At 41.2% G+C, this 18,451-nt stretch overlaps 1 pseudogene; it reads left to right on the forward strand.

Annotated features, from left to right (window-relative positions):
- LOC143439925 (peptidyl-prolyl cis-trans isomerase A pseudogene) overlaps positions 1–12,095 on the forward strand; it is a 46,388-nt pseudogene extending 34,293 nt beyond the window's left edge.
- Positions 12,096–18,451: the final 6,356 nt, after the last annotated feature.

The raw sequence follows: 18,451 nt of genomic DNA on the forward strand, positions 1-18,451 counted from the left end.
TCTAAGGTCTGCTAATTGGTTGGCCTCTCTGTGCGGCTTGCATTTCCTTCCTTATTTACTGTTTGGGACATTTTCAGTTCGTGCTGGAAGGCTGAATTGTACTTTGGATGTGTCATGTAATTTTTGTCTTTCAGTAAATAATGGACTTTGGTTTGTACTAAGCTGTGATTGTCTGGCTGTTCTTAGACTCCTTTGGGCCCTGTGTTTAAGCTTTGTTAGTCAGGAACTGGAAGCCGTTTATCTAACCCTTCAGAGCATTATATTCAATGCCCCAAGGTCTCAGAGGTTTCCCAGTTTGCCTGGCACAAACCCCAGGTGAGTTCTAAAAGTGTGCCCCTCCCCTCCTTTCATGTGGTCATTCGCTCTGCTTAGGGTTCCTGAAACCTAAGTGCCGATCAGTACCTGAAGAAGAGAGGAGAGAGGACCCTCGATGAATCTCTAGAGATCTTCCCAAAGAGATCCATCGAGGGCCCTCTCTCTTCTGTTTTGTTTTGTTTTAAGAGAAAAAAAAAAAAAACGTGAATGTCTCTTATGCTGTCTTGGACACATGTGGAAGTATCAATATAATTTTGGATCCTGTGACTTATTACTAAGTGGTCTTTTAGGTCTATACCTGGTCTTGTGATGTACCATGCATCCCCTTTGCACTTGAAATATAATGATGTTTATGGGCCAGTGCACAGTATTTTTAAATGTTCAAGCCTCATGTCTGATGTCTGGCCCCAGACAGCAGTTGCTGAGGGGACCCGTGAAGGTCCAGGAAAGCACAGGCCCCTGTAAGAGCCATGTGGCTAACGGTGCCAGCTCAGCTCCACTTCTGTTTGCCACAGAAGATGAATTACTCATGTGAAAAATTATAAAATAAAATAGCTATACAAACATCCATAGTTTGCACAGTGTGTAGAGAGCTACAGCCTAGGATTTAAGATGCCAAAAATATTTGCTTACTCATAAAAATTGACAGATGGAGAATGTCCATCCATATTTTTGTAATACCATTAAAAACAAATTGTTCAAAGTAATGCATGTGAAATAGTTTATTTACTAACAAAATGTGTATTTGTGCTCAAAACTATTTTATTATCTCAATATTTTCCATTTTTTAGTCATTAAATGCCAACCATGGACTTGGAGAGAGAGAGGTCATCACAGTTTAATCTTACACACATCAAGTTTGGCCCCTTGTCACTACTAATTCCAGCGAGCAACTTCTCCTGGAGAAATCATCTAGCTTTCTGGTTTACCAGGGTAGAGATTTCATCTCAGAGAGTATGAGAAAGTCAATTATAAACTTATTTAACCTCCAGGAACCTTGCCAAAAATCCCAATTTAATCGTGGTAAAGCATAGGATTAAGTCTATTGTCACTGGATTTTTTTCTGCTCTCAAACCACAAAACTAAGTGAGGCGGTGCCCCCTGCAACCAGCCCCTCCTCTCTCTGCTCTCTCCCAGGTTAACTGGGCTAAGGAAAGTCTGGGCCTGGGACACCGCCTTTAAGATGTGTTTTTAATTGGTTCCCTCTACCCAGAGACCGCTAAGGGAACAGATGTGGAAATTCTGAAACCTGTTTGTCTACTTTGCTCCCCAGCTCAGTTCAAATATTGTCAGCTACCTGAAAGATGAGGCTATTTTTCTTAATTATTAATGTCTTAAGGGTTTCTTTTTGATCACAGGTACACCTTTGTGTAGTACACACACATTAAAGTGTCAGGTTCATTACTAAAAACAGCAGCAGCCCTTTCCCTTGCCTCTAGCTCTTGGGAAAGTCTTCATAATCACGTCCACTGAGTCTTCACGTTTACCTCTCCATCTATAAACTTCATCCTAGTACTGCTGTATCTCTGCTGCATGTTTGTGGTTTTTTGGTTTTTTCTTTTAGTTTTAGTCAATGTAAGTGACTTAATAGGTAGTTCTCCCCCAGACTTCTGTTGCTCCACCGGCATGCACAGCCTCAGGGAATCTGTCCGTCTCTGTTTTCTCAGACCGGTACTCCAAGAAAGCCATGAAACACATAAGCAGTCTCTAGAGCCTATACGGCTCAGTGTTCCTGCTCAACACCTTTCCACAAGTCTCTACCACACGGTTCTGTTTCCTAATGTCAGTTAGATGTGTGTACCTATGTTAATGCTACTCACGCGGGACTTTAAAAGGTTGGGTTTTATTTCCCATACGTCTTTTTGTTTCATTTAAATAGGTATTTGTTGATATTGTCGCTTGCTTCCTCTTTTTAGTTTTTAATCTATGTGTCCTCGAGTAGGCCTATGTACGTGAGTGCAGTGCCCATAAAGGCCGGAAGAGGGCGTCAGATTCCCTGGAGCTAGAGTCGGAGCAGTTACAGTTAGCGTGTGGCTGTTAGGAACCCCGACAGAGGCAAGTGCACTTTAACCACTATGCCATCTCTCCACCTCATGCAGCGTATTTTTCCACATACCTGCTAATATCTCAATCTCAGACTTTCTAATCTTCTTAGAATCTTAGAATTAGGAAAAAGCTCTTCCTAATTCTTATGGACAAGGCCGGTAATTATCAACCCCACCCTTCCTGCTGTGGTCTACCCTCACTCTTTCCCTCTGTCCCTGTGACATCACTCATCCCTTCTTTCCTACTTCATATTCAGGTAGGATCCCTTCACCCCAAGTATGGTTTGGATTTCTCCCCCAACTTAATGGAACACATCCTTCAGTTGCTCTTAACAACAGTCACATAAAAGTTAAACCTTTCGAGAAACCGCATGCATAAAAATGTCTTTTTTTTTTTCCCCCTTCTACACTCTGTTAAGGTTTGGGCTGTTGTTATGTATTGCTAAATACTGACCCTGGTTGCCCTCATGGCAACCAGGAAATCCTCATGTACACCAACTGATGCTATATAACCTTGCCCCCAAAGTTATCCTCAATTGATCAATAAAGATGCCTACAACCTATTGTTGGGCAGAAGAGAGAGTGGCAGAGTTTCAGTTCCGGAGCTTAGGGTCTGAGGCAGGAGATGATGAGAGAACAGAGAAGGTGGAGAGAGGAGAGGACACCATGGGGTAAATGGTCATGAGAACTGGCAATAAAGGCTAGGCAGTTGAAGTAAGAGCGGACCAGGCAGAACATGGCAGATCATATCCTGGAGTTATTGATAGGGTAGTGGCTATCTATAACTGATAGTAGTAGTAGCTGAGAGGAAAAATATCTGCCCAACTCTAGTGCTTTAAAAGCTTATTTTAAATATACAAGTTTCGAATCTTTTATCTGGGAACTAAATGATCAAAGGCAGTGTAGAAACCCCCAACTGAGATTAAATATTTAATACAACAACACTCATATTTTATTAAGAATGGAATCTACTGTGATATCTGTCCATCAATCTCTGATGTAGCTGTTGAAAAATCCAAGGTCCTTATGAGTCCTAGTCACATGGATGCTACCAGTGTTTATCCGAGAAGCTTCAAAAGCCATGGAGTCTCCTGTTTCACTTCCTGAAAACCAGCACTGTTTTCTGCTTTCCCCAACAGTGTCTGTGTCGTGACTATGATTTCTACAGGTAACATTTTGTTGGGCATATACAATCATCTCATCCCTATGAAGATACTAATACAGGTTATTTGACATAGAGATTTTAAAAATATCCCCCGCCTCCTTGGAACTTGAAGTTCCTTATACTGGCTTTGTGTATGCGTTTACCTCAGTCTCCAGGTCTCATACAATAAATCACCTAAGATACAGTGGTATTGGCTGTTTGTCTGTGAGACTTGGGTACTGTGAGGAGCCCAGTCTCCTCTGCAGGAGGAGCCTGCAGCCTCCATATTCTCTCTATTCATTCTGATTTATTCTCTCATTATCAGGAGCTTCTGAACTCTTCTGTGACTGACACTCCAGAGTCAGGGGTTTTGCAGGAAATCTCCTTTCTCTCTGATCTCCCATCACAGTGGAGAGCAAATCTGGGAGCACTGTCTCTGTCGTCGCAGGCTTTCTGATTATTCTCTGGCCTCACCTCCATCCTCAGAGGCCCATGGCTTCTTAAATATCTCTGAATCTGACGACTGCCATCCCTATCCTCTGCTGTTTCAAGGATGGTGTCTGTGTTCTCTTGCCACTCATCCGTTTTCCCCCAGCTTCCAAATTTCATTCTTTGATATCCCCTTTCTCCATTTGACCCTGAGTATTATCCATACATGTTTTAGTGGGGATTCGGGACTGATCAGAAGCCAATGCATTTATTCAACCTAACCTCTTTACCTTAAAATCCATACATCATAACCGCTATATTTACTTTTCTTTGTATCTTTGCATGCTGAATATGACTTTATAACTCCTGCCCTCAAAAAGCAGGGCCTATTCCCCTTCTTTTAAATCAAGGCTGAGATCATGGTTGTTTTGGCCAGTTAAAATGTAACGGAATTGACCGCATACTAGTTCTAAATCTAGGTTTGAGATGTCTTTTATGGTCCCAATATTCTCTGGGAACTTTGTCTGGCCAGCATGAACTAGCTGCTGTAGCTCAGGCCACTCACCCCGAACTGATCCTAGATTACTTGCTAGTGTGAACTCTACCACAACTACAAAACCCTCATGAGTCCAACACACATTTAGAACCTAGCTGGCTGACCGGCTGCTGTTTAAGCGGCTAAGGGCTAAGGTGGGTTATTATGCAGCAAAGGCTAACTGTTGCTGTCATGAAAGAACATGACTTCAAAGATTCAAACGGTTTAACTGTTGAAAGGAATCAGGAAATATCCTCACCGATTCAGAAATGGAAAGAACCACCAAAACAGCTGAAGCCTGCTGCTGACTTTGCCCTGGAGCAACGCTTGCATAAATAATACAAGAACTTCACATTGTTCTTTCTACAAAACAACACTCCCTGAACGATAGCAAATCAATTTCATAGACAGTACTCATGCAGCAGTAGACAATTTACCCTGACACGGAAGACTCGATGGTGACTGCTCCCAATTACACCAGACACAGAAGAGCCTGTCTGTGGGAACAATCAGCCCACAGCGAGCCACCATTCCAGAAGGGGGCAGCCTGGGCTCCATGCACTGACAAACACTACCAAGCAAAACAAGGATGCCTCCTGACTTGAGTTTCTGTTGGTAACATGCCAATACTGAAACAAATGAACTTACTGCAAAGGGTTCAGTGTTAAAGATGTTTATTAGACTTTTTCCATGGCTGAGTAAAAAGAAGTAAAAGATTGAAGGAATAATGAAGGAGAAACAAAACAAACCTGATAAGCATACTCAGTAACATGGCAGTAATAGACATGGCAGGAATAACACATACAAATCTCTCACACACTCTCCTTGTGAAGCTTCCTCCCAAGCTAAGGGGCTGCTATGCAAGTGAGAGAAATCTCAACCTTAGCCATGATTTAATAAAAAATAGTTAAAGACAAAAATTGCCCCCTTCCACCCCTCTCCCAGATCCCAGTGGCTGGAGCAGGCACCCAGCTGGTCTGCTCCTGTGTGGAAACCACATCAGGAGACATCCTAGAGAGGCCACTGACCTCAGAGCAGGGGACACTATATCCTGAGACATCCTAAAGGAGCGACTACACTCAGAACAGCAAACACCTACCTAGCTGGTCTACTACCGTGGAGACAACATATCCTGAGATATCCTAGAGGAGCCACTGTACACAGAACAGCTGTCGCGCAGGATCACAGAGACATCTGGACCCTGAGGAGTTCTGACACAACCAAGATAACTGGAATGGCTGGCTCCAGTCAGAACCAGTGAGTGCAGGTAGCACTAGAGCTAACCAAATGGCGAAAGGCAAGTGTAAGAACATAAACAACAGAAACCAAAGTTACTTGGCATCACCAGAGCCCAGTTCTCCCACCACAGCAAGTCCTGAACACCACATCACACCAGAAAAGCAGGATTCAGAATTAAAATCACTTCTCATGATGATGATAGGGGACTTTAAAAAAGGACATAAACAACACTCTCAAAGAATTTGAGGAGAACACAGGTAAACAGGTAGAAGCCCTTAAAGAATTGCAAGAAAACACAACCAAACAGGTGAAGGAATTATACAAAACTGTCCAGGATCTAAAACTGGAAGTAGAAACAATAAAGAAATCTCAAAGGGAGACCACCCTGGAGATAGAAAACCTAGGAAAAAGATCAGGAGTCATAGACACAAGTATCACCAACAGAATACAAGAGATAGAAGAGAGAATCTCATGCACAGAAGATACCATAGAAAACATTGACACAACGGTCAAAGAAAATGTGAAATGCAAAAAGCTCCTAACCCAAAACACCAGGAAATCCAGGACACGATGAGAAGAACAAACCTAAGGATAATAGGTATAGATGAAGGTGAAGACTCCCAACTTAAAGGACCAATAAATATCTTCAACAAAATTATAGAGGAAAACTTCCCTAACCTAAAGAAAAAGATGTCCTTAAATATACAAGAAGCCTACAGAACCCCAAATGGACTAGACCAAAAAAGAAATAACTCCCATCACATAATAATCAAAACATCAAATATACAAAACAAAGAAAAGATACCAAAAGCAGTAAGGGAAAAAGGCAAAGTAACATATAAAGGCAGACCTATAAGAATTACACAAGGCTTCTCACCAGAGACTATAAAAACCAGAGGATCCTGGACTGATATTATACAGACACTAAGAGATCACAAATGCCAGCCCAGACTACTATACCCAGCAAAACTCTCAATCACTATTGATGGAGAAACCAAGGTATTCCATGACAAAACCAAATTTACACAATATCTTCCCACAAATCCAGCACTTCAAAGGATAATGGATAGAAAACTCCAACACAAGGAGGGAAACTACAACCTAGAAAAAGCAAGAAAGTAGTCTTCCAACAACCCCAAAAGAAGATAGTTACACAAACATAATTCCACCTCTAATAACAAAAATAACAGGAAGCAACAATCATTTTTTGTTAATATCTCTTAATATCAATGGACTCAATTCTCCAATAAAAAGACATAGACTATCAGACTGGATACATAAACAGGACCCAGCATTTTGCTGCATACAGGAAACGCATCTCTGCGACAAAGACAGACACTACTTCAGAGTAAAAGGATGGAAAACAATCTTCCAAGCAAATGGTCCCAAGAAACAAGCAATTCTAATATCAAATAAAATTGATTTTCAAACAAAAGTAATCAAGAAAGATAAGGAAGGACACTACATACTGATCAAAGGAAAAATGTACCAAGAAGAACTCTCAGTTCTAAACATCTATGCCCCAAATGCAAGGGCACCCACATACATAAAAGAAACTTTACTAAAGCTTAAAGTATACACTGCACCTCACACAATAATAGTGGGGGATTTCAACAGCCCACTCTCAGCTATGGACAGATCATGGAAACAGAAACTAAACCGAGACACAATGAAACTAACAGAAGTTATGAACCAAATGGTTTTAACTGATATCTATAGAACATTTCATCCTAAAACAAAAGAATATACCTTTTTCTCAGCACCTCATGGTACCCTCTCCAAAATAAACCATATAATTGGTCACAAAACAGGCCTCAACAGATACAAAAAGACTGAAATAATCCCTTGTACCCTATCAGACCATCATGGACTAAGGCTGGTCTTTAATAATGACAAAAACAACGAAAAGCCCACATACACATGGAAACTGAACAACACTCTACTCAATGAAGAAGGAAAGAAAGAAAGAAAGAAAGAAAGAAAGAAAGAAAGAAAGAAGTAAAGTAAAGAAAGAAAGAAATTAAACACTTTTTAGAAATTAATGAAAATGAGGACACATCATACCAAAACATGTGGGACTCCATGAAAGCACTACTAAGAAGAAAACTCATAGCTTTAAGTGCTTACATTAAAAAAAAAAAAAAAAACTGGAAAGAGCATACACTAACAACTTGACAGCACACCTGAAAGTGTAAGAACAAAAAGAAGCAAAAATACCCAAGAGGAGTAGACTGCAGGAAATAATCAAACTCAGAACTGAAATCAACCAAGTAGAAACAGAAAGAACTATACAAAATATCAACAAAACCAGGAGCTGATTCTTTGAGAAAATCAACAAGATAGATAAACCCTTAGCTAGACTAATCAAAGAGCACAGAGACAGTATCCAAATTAATAAAATCAGAACTGAAAAGGGAGACATAACAACAGGAATTGAGGAAATTTAAAAAAACATCATCAGATCCTACTATAAAGGCCTATACTGAACAAAATTGGATAATCTGGATGAAATGGACAATTTTCTAGACAGATACCAGGTACCAAAGTTAAATCAGGAGCAGATAAACCATCTAAACAGTCCCATAACCCCTAAAGAAATAGAAGCAGTCATTAAAAGTCTCCCCACCAAAAAAAGTCCAGGACCGGACGGTTTCAGTGAAGAATTCTATCAGACCTTCAAGGAAGACCTAATACCAATTCTCTTCAAACTATTCCACAGAATAGAAACAGAAGGAACACTACCTAATTCATTGTATGAAGCTGCAATTACGCTCATACCTAAACTTAACAAAGACCCAACAAAGAAAGAGAACTACAGACCAATCTCATTTATGAATATTGATGCAAAAATACTCAATAAAATTCTTGCAAACCAAATACAAGAACACATCAAAACAATCATCCATCATGATCAAGTAGGCTTTATCCCAGGAATGCAGGGATGGTTCAAATTTGGAAATTCATCAATGTAATCCATACATAAATAAACTCAAAGAAAAAAAAAACCACATGATCATCTCACTAGATGCAGAGAAAACATTTGACAAAATTCAACATCTCTTCATGTTAAAAGTCTAGGAAACATCAGGAATTCAAGGCCCATACCTAAACATAGTAAAAGCAATATACAGCAAGCCAGTAGCCAACATCAAACTAAATGGAGAGAAACTTGAAGCAATCCCACTAAGATCAGGGACTAGACAAGGCTGCCCACTCTCACCCTACCTATTCAATATAGTACTGGAAGTCCTAGCCAGAGCAATTAGACAACAAAAGGAAGTCAAAGGGATACAAATAGGAAAAGAAGAAGTAGGAAAAGAAGAAGTCAAAATTTCACTATTTGCAAATAATATGATAATATACTTAAGTAACCCTAAAACTTCCACCAGAGAACTCCTAAACCTGATAAACAACTTCAGCAAAGTGGCTGGATATAAAATCAACTCAAACAAATCAGTAGCCTTCCTCTACTCAAAAGATAAACAGGCTGAAAAAGAAATTAGGGAAATGACACCCTTCACAATAGTCACAAATAATATAAAATATCTTGGAGTGAATCTGACCAAGCAAGTGAAAGATCTGTATGACAAGAACTTCAAGTCTCTGAAGAAAGAAATTGAAGAAGATCTCAGAAGATGGAAAGATCTCCCATGCTCCTGGATTGACAGGATTAACTTAATAAAAATGGCCATCTTGCCAAAAGCAATCTATAGGTTCAATGCAATCCCCATCAAAATTCCAAATCAATTCTTCATAGAGATAGAAAGAGCAATTTGCAAATTCATTTGGAATAACAAAAAACCCAGGATAGTGAGAACCATTCTCAACAATAAAAGAAAGTTTGTGGAAATCACCATCCATGACCTCAAACTGTACTACAGAGCAGTAGTGATAAAAACTGCATGGTATTGGTACAGAGACAGGCAGGAAGATCAATGGAATAGAATTGAAGATCCAGAAATGAGCCCACATATCTATGGTCACTTGATCTTAGACAAAGGATCTAAAACCATTCAGAGGAAAAAGGATAGCATTTTCAACAAATGGTGCTGGCTCAACTGGAGGTCAGCATGTAGAAGAATGCAAATCAATCCATTCTCATCTCCTTGTACAAAGCTCAAGTCCAAGTGGATAAAGGACCTTCACATAAAACCAGATACACTGAAACTAATAGAAGAGAAGGTGGGGAAGAACCTTGAATACCTAGGCACAGGGAAAAGTTCCTGAACAGAACACCAATGGCCTATGCTCTACGATCAAGAATTGACAAATGGGACCTCATAATATTGCAAAGCTTCTGTAAGGCAAAAGACACTGTCAATAAGACAAAACAGTAACCAACAGATTGGGAAAATATCATTACCAATCCTAGATCCCATAGAGGGATAATATCCAATATATACAAAGAACTCAAAAAATTAGACGCCAAACAACAAAATAACCCTATTAAAAATGGGGTACAGAGCTAAACAAAGAATTCTCAACTGAGGAAATTCTAATGGCTGAGAAGCACCTTAAGAAATGCTCAACATCCTTAGTCATCAGGGAAATGCAAATCAAAACAACCCTGAGATACCACCTTACACCAGTCAGAATGGCTAAGATAAAAAAATTAAGTGATGGTAGATGCTGGCGAGGATGTGGAGAAAGAGGAACACTCCTCCATTGTTGGTGGGAATGCAAGCTGGTACAACCATTCTGGAAATTAGTCTGGCAGTTCCTCAGAAAATTGGACATAGCATTACCTGAGGACCCAGCTATACCACTCCTGGGCATATACCCAGAAGATGCTCCAACATATAACAAGGACATATGCTCCACTATATTCATAGCAGCCTTATTTATAATAGCCAGAAGCTGGAAAGAACCAAGATGTCCTTCAACAGAGGAATGGATGCAAAAAATGTGGTACATTTACACAGTGGAGTACTACTTAGCTATTAAAAATAATGAATTCTAGAAATTCTTAAGTAAATGGATGGAACTAGAAAATATCATCCTGAGTAAGGTAACCCAATCTCAAAAGAACACACATGGTATTTACTCACTGATAAGCGGATATTAGCCCAAAAGCTTGAAATAGCCAAGATTCAGCCAACAGACCACATGAAGCTCATGAAGAAGGAAGACCAAGTATGGATGCCTCGGTCCTACTTGGAAGTAGTGACAGAATGCTCAAAGAAGCAAATATGGAGACAAAGTGTGGGACAGAAACTCAAAGGGGGGCTGTCTGGAGACCATTCTTCTTTGGTATCAGTCCCATGTGCAGTCACCAAAGACAGACGCTGATATGGATGTCAGGAAGTGCATACTGACAGGACCTGATGCAGCTGCCTCCTCAAAGGTCTGCCAGAGTCTGACATATCCAGAGGCAGATGCTCACAGCTACCCATTGATCTGATCATTGAAGTGACCAATGGAGAAGTTAGAGGACTGAAGGAGCTGAAAGGGTTGGTGGCCCCAAGAGGAGAGCAATAGTGCCAACCAACCAGAGCTCCCCAGGGTCTAAATCACCAGCCTGGGAGCACAAAGGGAGGCACCCATGACTCCAGCTGTATACTTAGGGGAGGATGGCCTTCTCAGGCATAGGTGGGAGAGGAGATCCTTGGTCCCATGAAGGCTGAACACAGATTGGGGAGGAATTTGAGGGTGGGGAGGTGGGAGTGGGGGGGTAGGTGGGCACACACCCTTGTGGAGGCAGGAGGAGGGGGGATGGGATAGGGGGTTCCTGGATGGTGGAGGGAATGGGGTGAGGGGATAAAATCTGAAATGTAAACATAATATCCAAAAAAAAAAAAAAAAAAAAAAAAAAAAAAAAAAAAAGACAAAAGTTGGTTTTATGGCTTTACAAAACCCTGCTGTCCCCTGCCATCCCTATCCCATCACCACTCACTGCAACCCAGGTCAACTCCACTGTGTTCTTCGATACCACCACCGATCACGACCTTTGGACCATGTCTCCTTCAAGCTGTTTGCAGACAAACTTCCCAAGACAGCAGAGAACTTTCATGCTCTGAGCACTGGGGAGAATGGATTTGGATAGGAGGGCTTCTCCACTCACAAAAGTATTTCAGGAATCATACACCAGGGTGGTGATTTCACACACCATTACAACACCGGCAGCAGGTCCATCTAAGTGGAGAAATTTAAGGGTGAGAACTTTATCCTGAAGCATACAGATTCCAACATATTGTCCATGACAAATGCTGGACCAAGCACAAATGGCTTCCAGTTTATCTGCACTGCCAAGGCTGAGTGACTGGATGGCAAGCATGTGGTCTCTGGAAAGGTGAGAGACGGGGTGAGCATTGTGGAAGCCATGAAGCATTTTGAATCCAGGAATGGCAAGACCAGCAAGATCACCATTTCTGACTGTGGACAACTTTAATTCTTTAGACTTGTAGGCATCTTACCCACCAGATCATCCCTTCTGTAGCTTGGGAGAGCATCTCCACCCCATCTGCTCACAGTACCCGGTAATCTCTGCTCTCAGTGAAGTTCTTTGGGTTCCATATTTTCCTCAGTCCCCTCCAAGTCTAGCTGGATTGCAGAGTTGAGTGTATGATTAGGAATAGAAACTAAATAAGAAAAAATTGTTGAAATGAAATTATTTTATGTGTAAGTATGTGTGTCTGTGTGTGAGGGTATGCACACATGAGTGCAGGTGCCTATGGAGGCCAGAAGAGGGCATTAGATCTCTTGAAGCTGGGGTTACAGATGGTTATGAGCCATCTGGATGTGTGGGTGTGTGCCCTGGGAGCCCAACAAGGCTCCTCTGTAAGAGCAGTGGTAGTCTTAACTGCTGAACCATCCATCTTGCCAGCATCCCAGCCCTGGTTTAGAATGAATTCATCTTTCTGGGTAAGGCTGAGACTAGGAATCACTGTAAACTTATTTATTTATATGTCTGGGTGAGATATCAGGTCTAACAAGAAGAAAAATTTTGGGGAAGTTGGAAATATGAGCAGGGCCTTGTGATGGGCTGGACCTAGACAAGATAAGTGTACAGAAAGCAAACTGAGCAAGTAGATGTGCGTAAGTTCATTTCTCTCTGATTCTGACTGATGTCATATGGCCAACTACTCCAGGATGCTGCTCCCATGACTTTCCTGCACTTTCCCTTAAAGTCGCTTCTGTCAGAGTATTATATACCAGCAATAGAAATCTAACTAGGACAATGGTCTTGGGGCTTCACAGGTGACAGACCATCCAAGCTGAAGTGTGGACAAGGACACTGAGAAGTCACCGGGGTGTCGGTCTAGCAAGGGGTGGTGCCGGGACACTGTCAAATGCACATTATGCAACCGATCAGGGCTGTGACATCACAGGGTTTCAGTGGGGTTGAAAGTATATCTGTCTGTGTTCAGAGCTGAGTTGACCTGACAAGAAAGGCTGGGGAAGCAATTGGGAATAAATCATACCAGTAATCATACACAGCGTCCAGGAATTTTAACTTCATGTTGGTAATAGCAAAGGAAGTTGTTTATCTGGGTTCTATTATCTGTCCACAAGTTCCATGAAAACTTAGAAATTGTCTTGTTTGCGGTTACATCCCTTGGTCTTAGAACTTCCTTATGACACTTCCTGGGTATTTAATTGACCTTGGCTGAGTGAAGGAACACTGTGTACTGTGTACTGGGAATTTCCTTCCATGCATGTATTTCATAAATGCAAGCTGCTACATAGGGCTGCGGTGAGCAGATACAAGGAGACTAGTATGGGGCCAGTCAGATGTAAAGAGATGGTGAGGAGACCCACGAAAGTACAGGAGATTGTAACACACATCGTCAGTGTCTGTCCCACAATACAAGGTTGTTTGATAAAGCCTCAAGGAAGTGTTTTGTACTTACCTAAAATTATACACACATCGTGGTGTGTGTGTGTGTGTGTGTGTGTGTATGAAAGGAAGTTAAGCCCTGGGGAAAACCATGTTCCCACAAGAAACAAAGACTAACAAAAGTTCAACTAAGTTGGACCCTTGACTGAGCCACCAACCAAAGACGGCAGAACGTAGGTCTCTTGCATATACACGTAGCAGATGTGCATGTTAGTATTCACTTAGGTCCCCCAACAATTGAACCAGGAGTTACTCTGACTCTTTTGCCTGCTTGTGAATCCTGTTCCTCTAACTGGGCAGCCTTGTCTGGCCTCAATGGGACAGGATATGCCTAGTTCTGCAGTGACTTGATGTGCCTATGTAAATTGGTAATGAGGGTGGGGGGATGGGAAGTGGGCTTTCCCTTCTCAGAGGAGAAGGGGGATGGGGGAAGGGACTGTGTGAAGAGGGGACTAGGGAGGAGGTGGGGGCTGTGATCAAGATGTAAAGTGAATAAATGAATTAATTAATGAAAAAAAAATCTATAACCGGACACAATGCAGAGATCAACAGATCATAAGGAGCCTAGCCCTGATGACCCCAACAAAGCTATGGCTCAAGGAAGATCATGAGAAAGGGACAGTCAGAAGGCTTTAAGAGCTGGATACCAAGAAGTCTGTAGTGAATGTCTCTCCTAGAAATGGCTGCAGAAACAAGACTGGAAGAGTGGCAATATCAACAGGCATTCTGATTGGAAGGGGAAATATTTCACAGGATCTTACCCTAACCAACAAACTACAGACAACTAATGACCATTGTGAGGAGAGTTAGCCTCTCCCAGGGATGAGCCTCCTGAATGGTGGTCTAAAGTAGGATGGTTGGCCTTGCCACCAAGTACACAGCACCGCCAAAAAAAAAAAAAAAAGACTCAGCAGGTTGTATTTATACATTTGTGCATACAGATACATACACATATATGCATTAACAACAGTAAAAAATACCATAAATTTGAGAGTTTGGAATGAGGTGTCTTGGCTAAGGTTGGAATGATAGTACCTGAAGGCGGAAAGTGAGGTAAGAAGGAAACATAACTCCATTTTAACTAAAAAAATACTTAAAAGGCTAAAGAGAATGAAACCAAAGAATCAGTCAGTACAGATATGAAAAACCCAGTATCAAATCATCCTAAAGAGAACACTGTGCAACTTCATCATACTCTACCGCCTAAAGAAAAAAAAATCTCAAAACTATGTCACAGAATGAAATCGTATAAGCTTATGTCCAGGGGACAATATAATTAAGTTTAAAAATTGGCGTAAAAAAGATGCCAAGAAAATCCTACAACTTTGATTAATTTATAAAAACATAGAAATGACCTGCATAAGAATACACATTTTAAAAATTATATGGATAACTGTATATATTTTTTAAATCTGTACTTTCACTTAGCTCTAATAAAGCTATACCGCTTTTTTGTTACACTTTGGTGTGAAACTTGATTTTTATTATTTATAGAAGAAACCAAGGATCTAGAAACACAGCCTAGACCCCTATTATCACTACCAGCCGGGCTGTGAGTTCAAGGTCATGTTTAACTACATAGTAAGTTTAGATTCAGCAAGAGTGTGCTATGTGAGACCAGTCTTTTAGAAGTTTTTGTTGTTGAAATACAAGAGACAGAAAGAGAGTTGGGGCAGAGAGAAGAAAACAAGAGGAGAGAGAAGGTGGGGTTGATTAGGGTCCCTGGGAAGGAAGTGAGACCCAGTCCTAGAATAGAACCTGATCTGTTGTTTGGGGCAACGGCTTCAACCTGGCCCCACAGTAGCAAGAAGCAAGTTGTCTCTCTTTGCTCTGTGATGCTTTCTGAGAGTAAAGTTGGGGAGGAGGAGCTGAGAATAATAGAAGGAAGGGCCAATGGGGGCCCAAAACACTTAGGGAAAGGTGTGCCCCTGTCCTGTAGACATGGGCCCAACTTGGTTCAGCTGCACATTTCACTAAAGCATCAACATTCCAGATGCTTCTGTGTGACCTTACCACATGTTCCATTAAGCTTTCCAGACCCCCGTCTTTGTGCCCCTGAACCACTTGCTTGCCTTCATCTTAGAACAGAGCATCTGGCTCCAGCTGAGTAGGAGGGACTGTGTAGACTCCTGCCATGAAGCCAGGCAGATCTCAGTCCAAGTCTAACTCTAGTGAGGTGAGATGCTGCCTGTGGGAGACCTATGTGCTCCAAGATTTCCCAGTGTGCAGAAGTAGGACATAAGATGTTCCTCACTCAGCACTTGTGAAGCGTGGACTTAGTATCAGGCCTGAAAGAATGGTCCGGAGTTACAGAGAGCCCTCCAATTCACAGCTGTTCACCCCCTCATCCTGTCACCTCACTGGCTCCAGTGCCGTCCTCACCCAAATCCAGCTTTTACAGTCAGTTTCACAGTACTGAGGCACCTTTAAAACAATTCAGAATAATAGAGTTGGGTTGAATGAAAAATTTTAGAATGTTTTAATGTATAAAATTTAACACTGGCTTCCTCTTAGAACACTTTCAGATTCAGTGACAATCACCACTTTTGGAACGTCAGTATATGTCGAAACAGAATGTTTGTCAATATGAATTTTTCTTTTGGCAAATCTGAGATGGAAAAACATTGATTTTGAAGTAGACGGACGCTTTTGGTCGCTTGCTCGGGTTTTTAACACTGATTTTGGATTTACAAAAGAGTGCAGGAAATCTAAAATGAGCAAGGCCTCTTGTGAACACAGCCGCAATAAAAGGAAAATATAAAGTAGTTAAAGGTCAAAATATATGCTTTTTTAGACATTTCGTGGCGTGATGAGATGTATTTTTAAACCCAAGTGTGTGCTCCTCGTCGTGAAGCAGTTATGTACTTAAATGTGTTCAGTAGTCATGAATGCTGGCAAGCTGCTAGCATCAGGAATCATCCAAGCTCCCCGGATGATATCTCTGCTGACAGAGGTTGGAATCTACCCGAAACCAAAACATCTTCATTGTCAATCTCACCATCACCAACAAAAATATCTAAATATACCCAAACACTCCATTTTTATAAATGCTTGTGGTGTTATCATAGGGAAAAACATAAAGTATAAAACCATATATCCAATAAGGGATACATACACACACACACACACAAACATACATGCAAATGTGCACACATGCACACATGCACACATGCAAACTGATGAATTCTACATTCATTCACGCACACAAGATAAGTTCACCTTAGTTCTAAACCGTGCTATATCTAAAATGGGGGACTTAAAGAAACTGTTACCTTTTGCTTTCCATGTTTGGGACTGCATACATTTACAATTAAAAGACATAGTTTTTATAATTTCAAGTGAGTAAAGCTTAATTGACAAATAAATCTACATAAATAATGTCAAACTAACTTACAGTGGTTTATTAGGAAGATGACGCAGAGAGAAAGGAGCCCCCGATGAGTTACTTTATAGCTGTAGACACTGTTTCCCTTCAGTTAGGATTCCAAGACCATCTACTTCTGTCAAATTTAGTCCACAGTTTATGCAATTATGAAATGCTGCTGAAAACCTACAAACCTACAGCATTTAATCCCTACATGGAATCTGTGGGCTTGGAGTGGGGAAGCTCATTTTCCTACGAGGGAAGGAAAGCCTAGGGAGATTAAAGATTCCCACCAAAGCCCCATCAACAAAAGGATGGACTTAGATTTGCAGAGAATCTCAACCATCAGATTCCTCAGCCCACGGACTCTTCCTCAAGAACCTTGCCTTTAGCAGGAGAAAGCTGTTACTCATTAGCAGATTTTTATGAAGTACTCAGAGTTCAAAGAAAAAAAAAAAATCACCAGTGATGAACGTTCCAACTGGGAGCTCAAATGCTGATTAATCACTCACTCAACACATTATCAAAAATTGTTACTTTATGCCAACAAGCACTTTATGTACCTAAACCTTGCCAGAAGCAATCACAGGAGACAGCGGGGTGCAGAAGGTGGAGAGAATCATAATACCTCCATCTCTGAAACGCTACTGGAGAGCCAGAGTAAATTAACCCTTCCATGGAGTGACTATGAATTTCAATGGGTTAGATTTAGGCCTCTCTGAGGGCAGGAACTCTCTGCTTTGTCTTAGCTGCCTATTCTCCAAATGATAGACAACACGGCCTCTTCAGCCTTCAGTAGCATGTGCTGTTGATGGTACAATCTGAATGGATTAATGTTCTGTGTTTCAGTTAGAGATTTTATTACTGTGATGAAACAGCAGTGACCAGAAAGCAAACTGGGGAGGAAATAAAGGGTTTTCTGGCTTACACATATTACGGTTTATTGAAAGAAGTCAGGACAGAAACCCAAACAAGTCAGGAAGCTAAAGGCAGGAGCTGATGCAGAGGCCATGGAGGGATGCTGCCCACTGGCTTGCTCAGCCTACTTTCTTGTAGAACTCAGGACGACCTGCCCAAGGGTAGCCTCACCTACAATGGGCTGGGCCCTTCCCTATTAATCACTAATTAAGTGACTTTCATATAGGTTGATCTAGGGAAACATTTTGTAAATTGAGGTCCCCTCCTCTCAAAGGACTTTAGCTTGTGTCAAGTTGACATAGATTATCCAGTGCACTCTTTGCTTGACAGTGACAGTCACCTGATCCGAAGTCATCTAAACAAACACATGAAAGTGGAAAGCCCAGAAAACAGTTTGAGGTATAAACTTAAACCCCTCAGCAGGATAAATCTCCTTATCTGTCTGCTCTGCCTCTGTTTCTTCTTCAAGAACCTTTTCTACATGGTTAATTTAAAAAGTTTCTACAATAGTAGTTTTCAACATGTGGGTTGTAACCCCTTTGGAGATTGAATGATCCTTTCACAGGGATCACCTAAGACCAGTAAACATACACACACACACACACACAGAGAGAGAGAGAGAGAG

This window comes from Arvicanthis niloticus, chromosome 28 (genome assembly GCF_011762505.2).
Source record: "Arvicanthis niloticus isolate mArvNil1 chromosome 28, mArvNil1.pat.X, whole genome shotgun sequence".
Lineage (NCBI taxonomy): Eukaryota > Metazoa > Chordata > Mammalia > Rodentia > Muridae > Arvicanthis > Arvicanthis niloticus.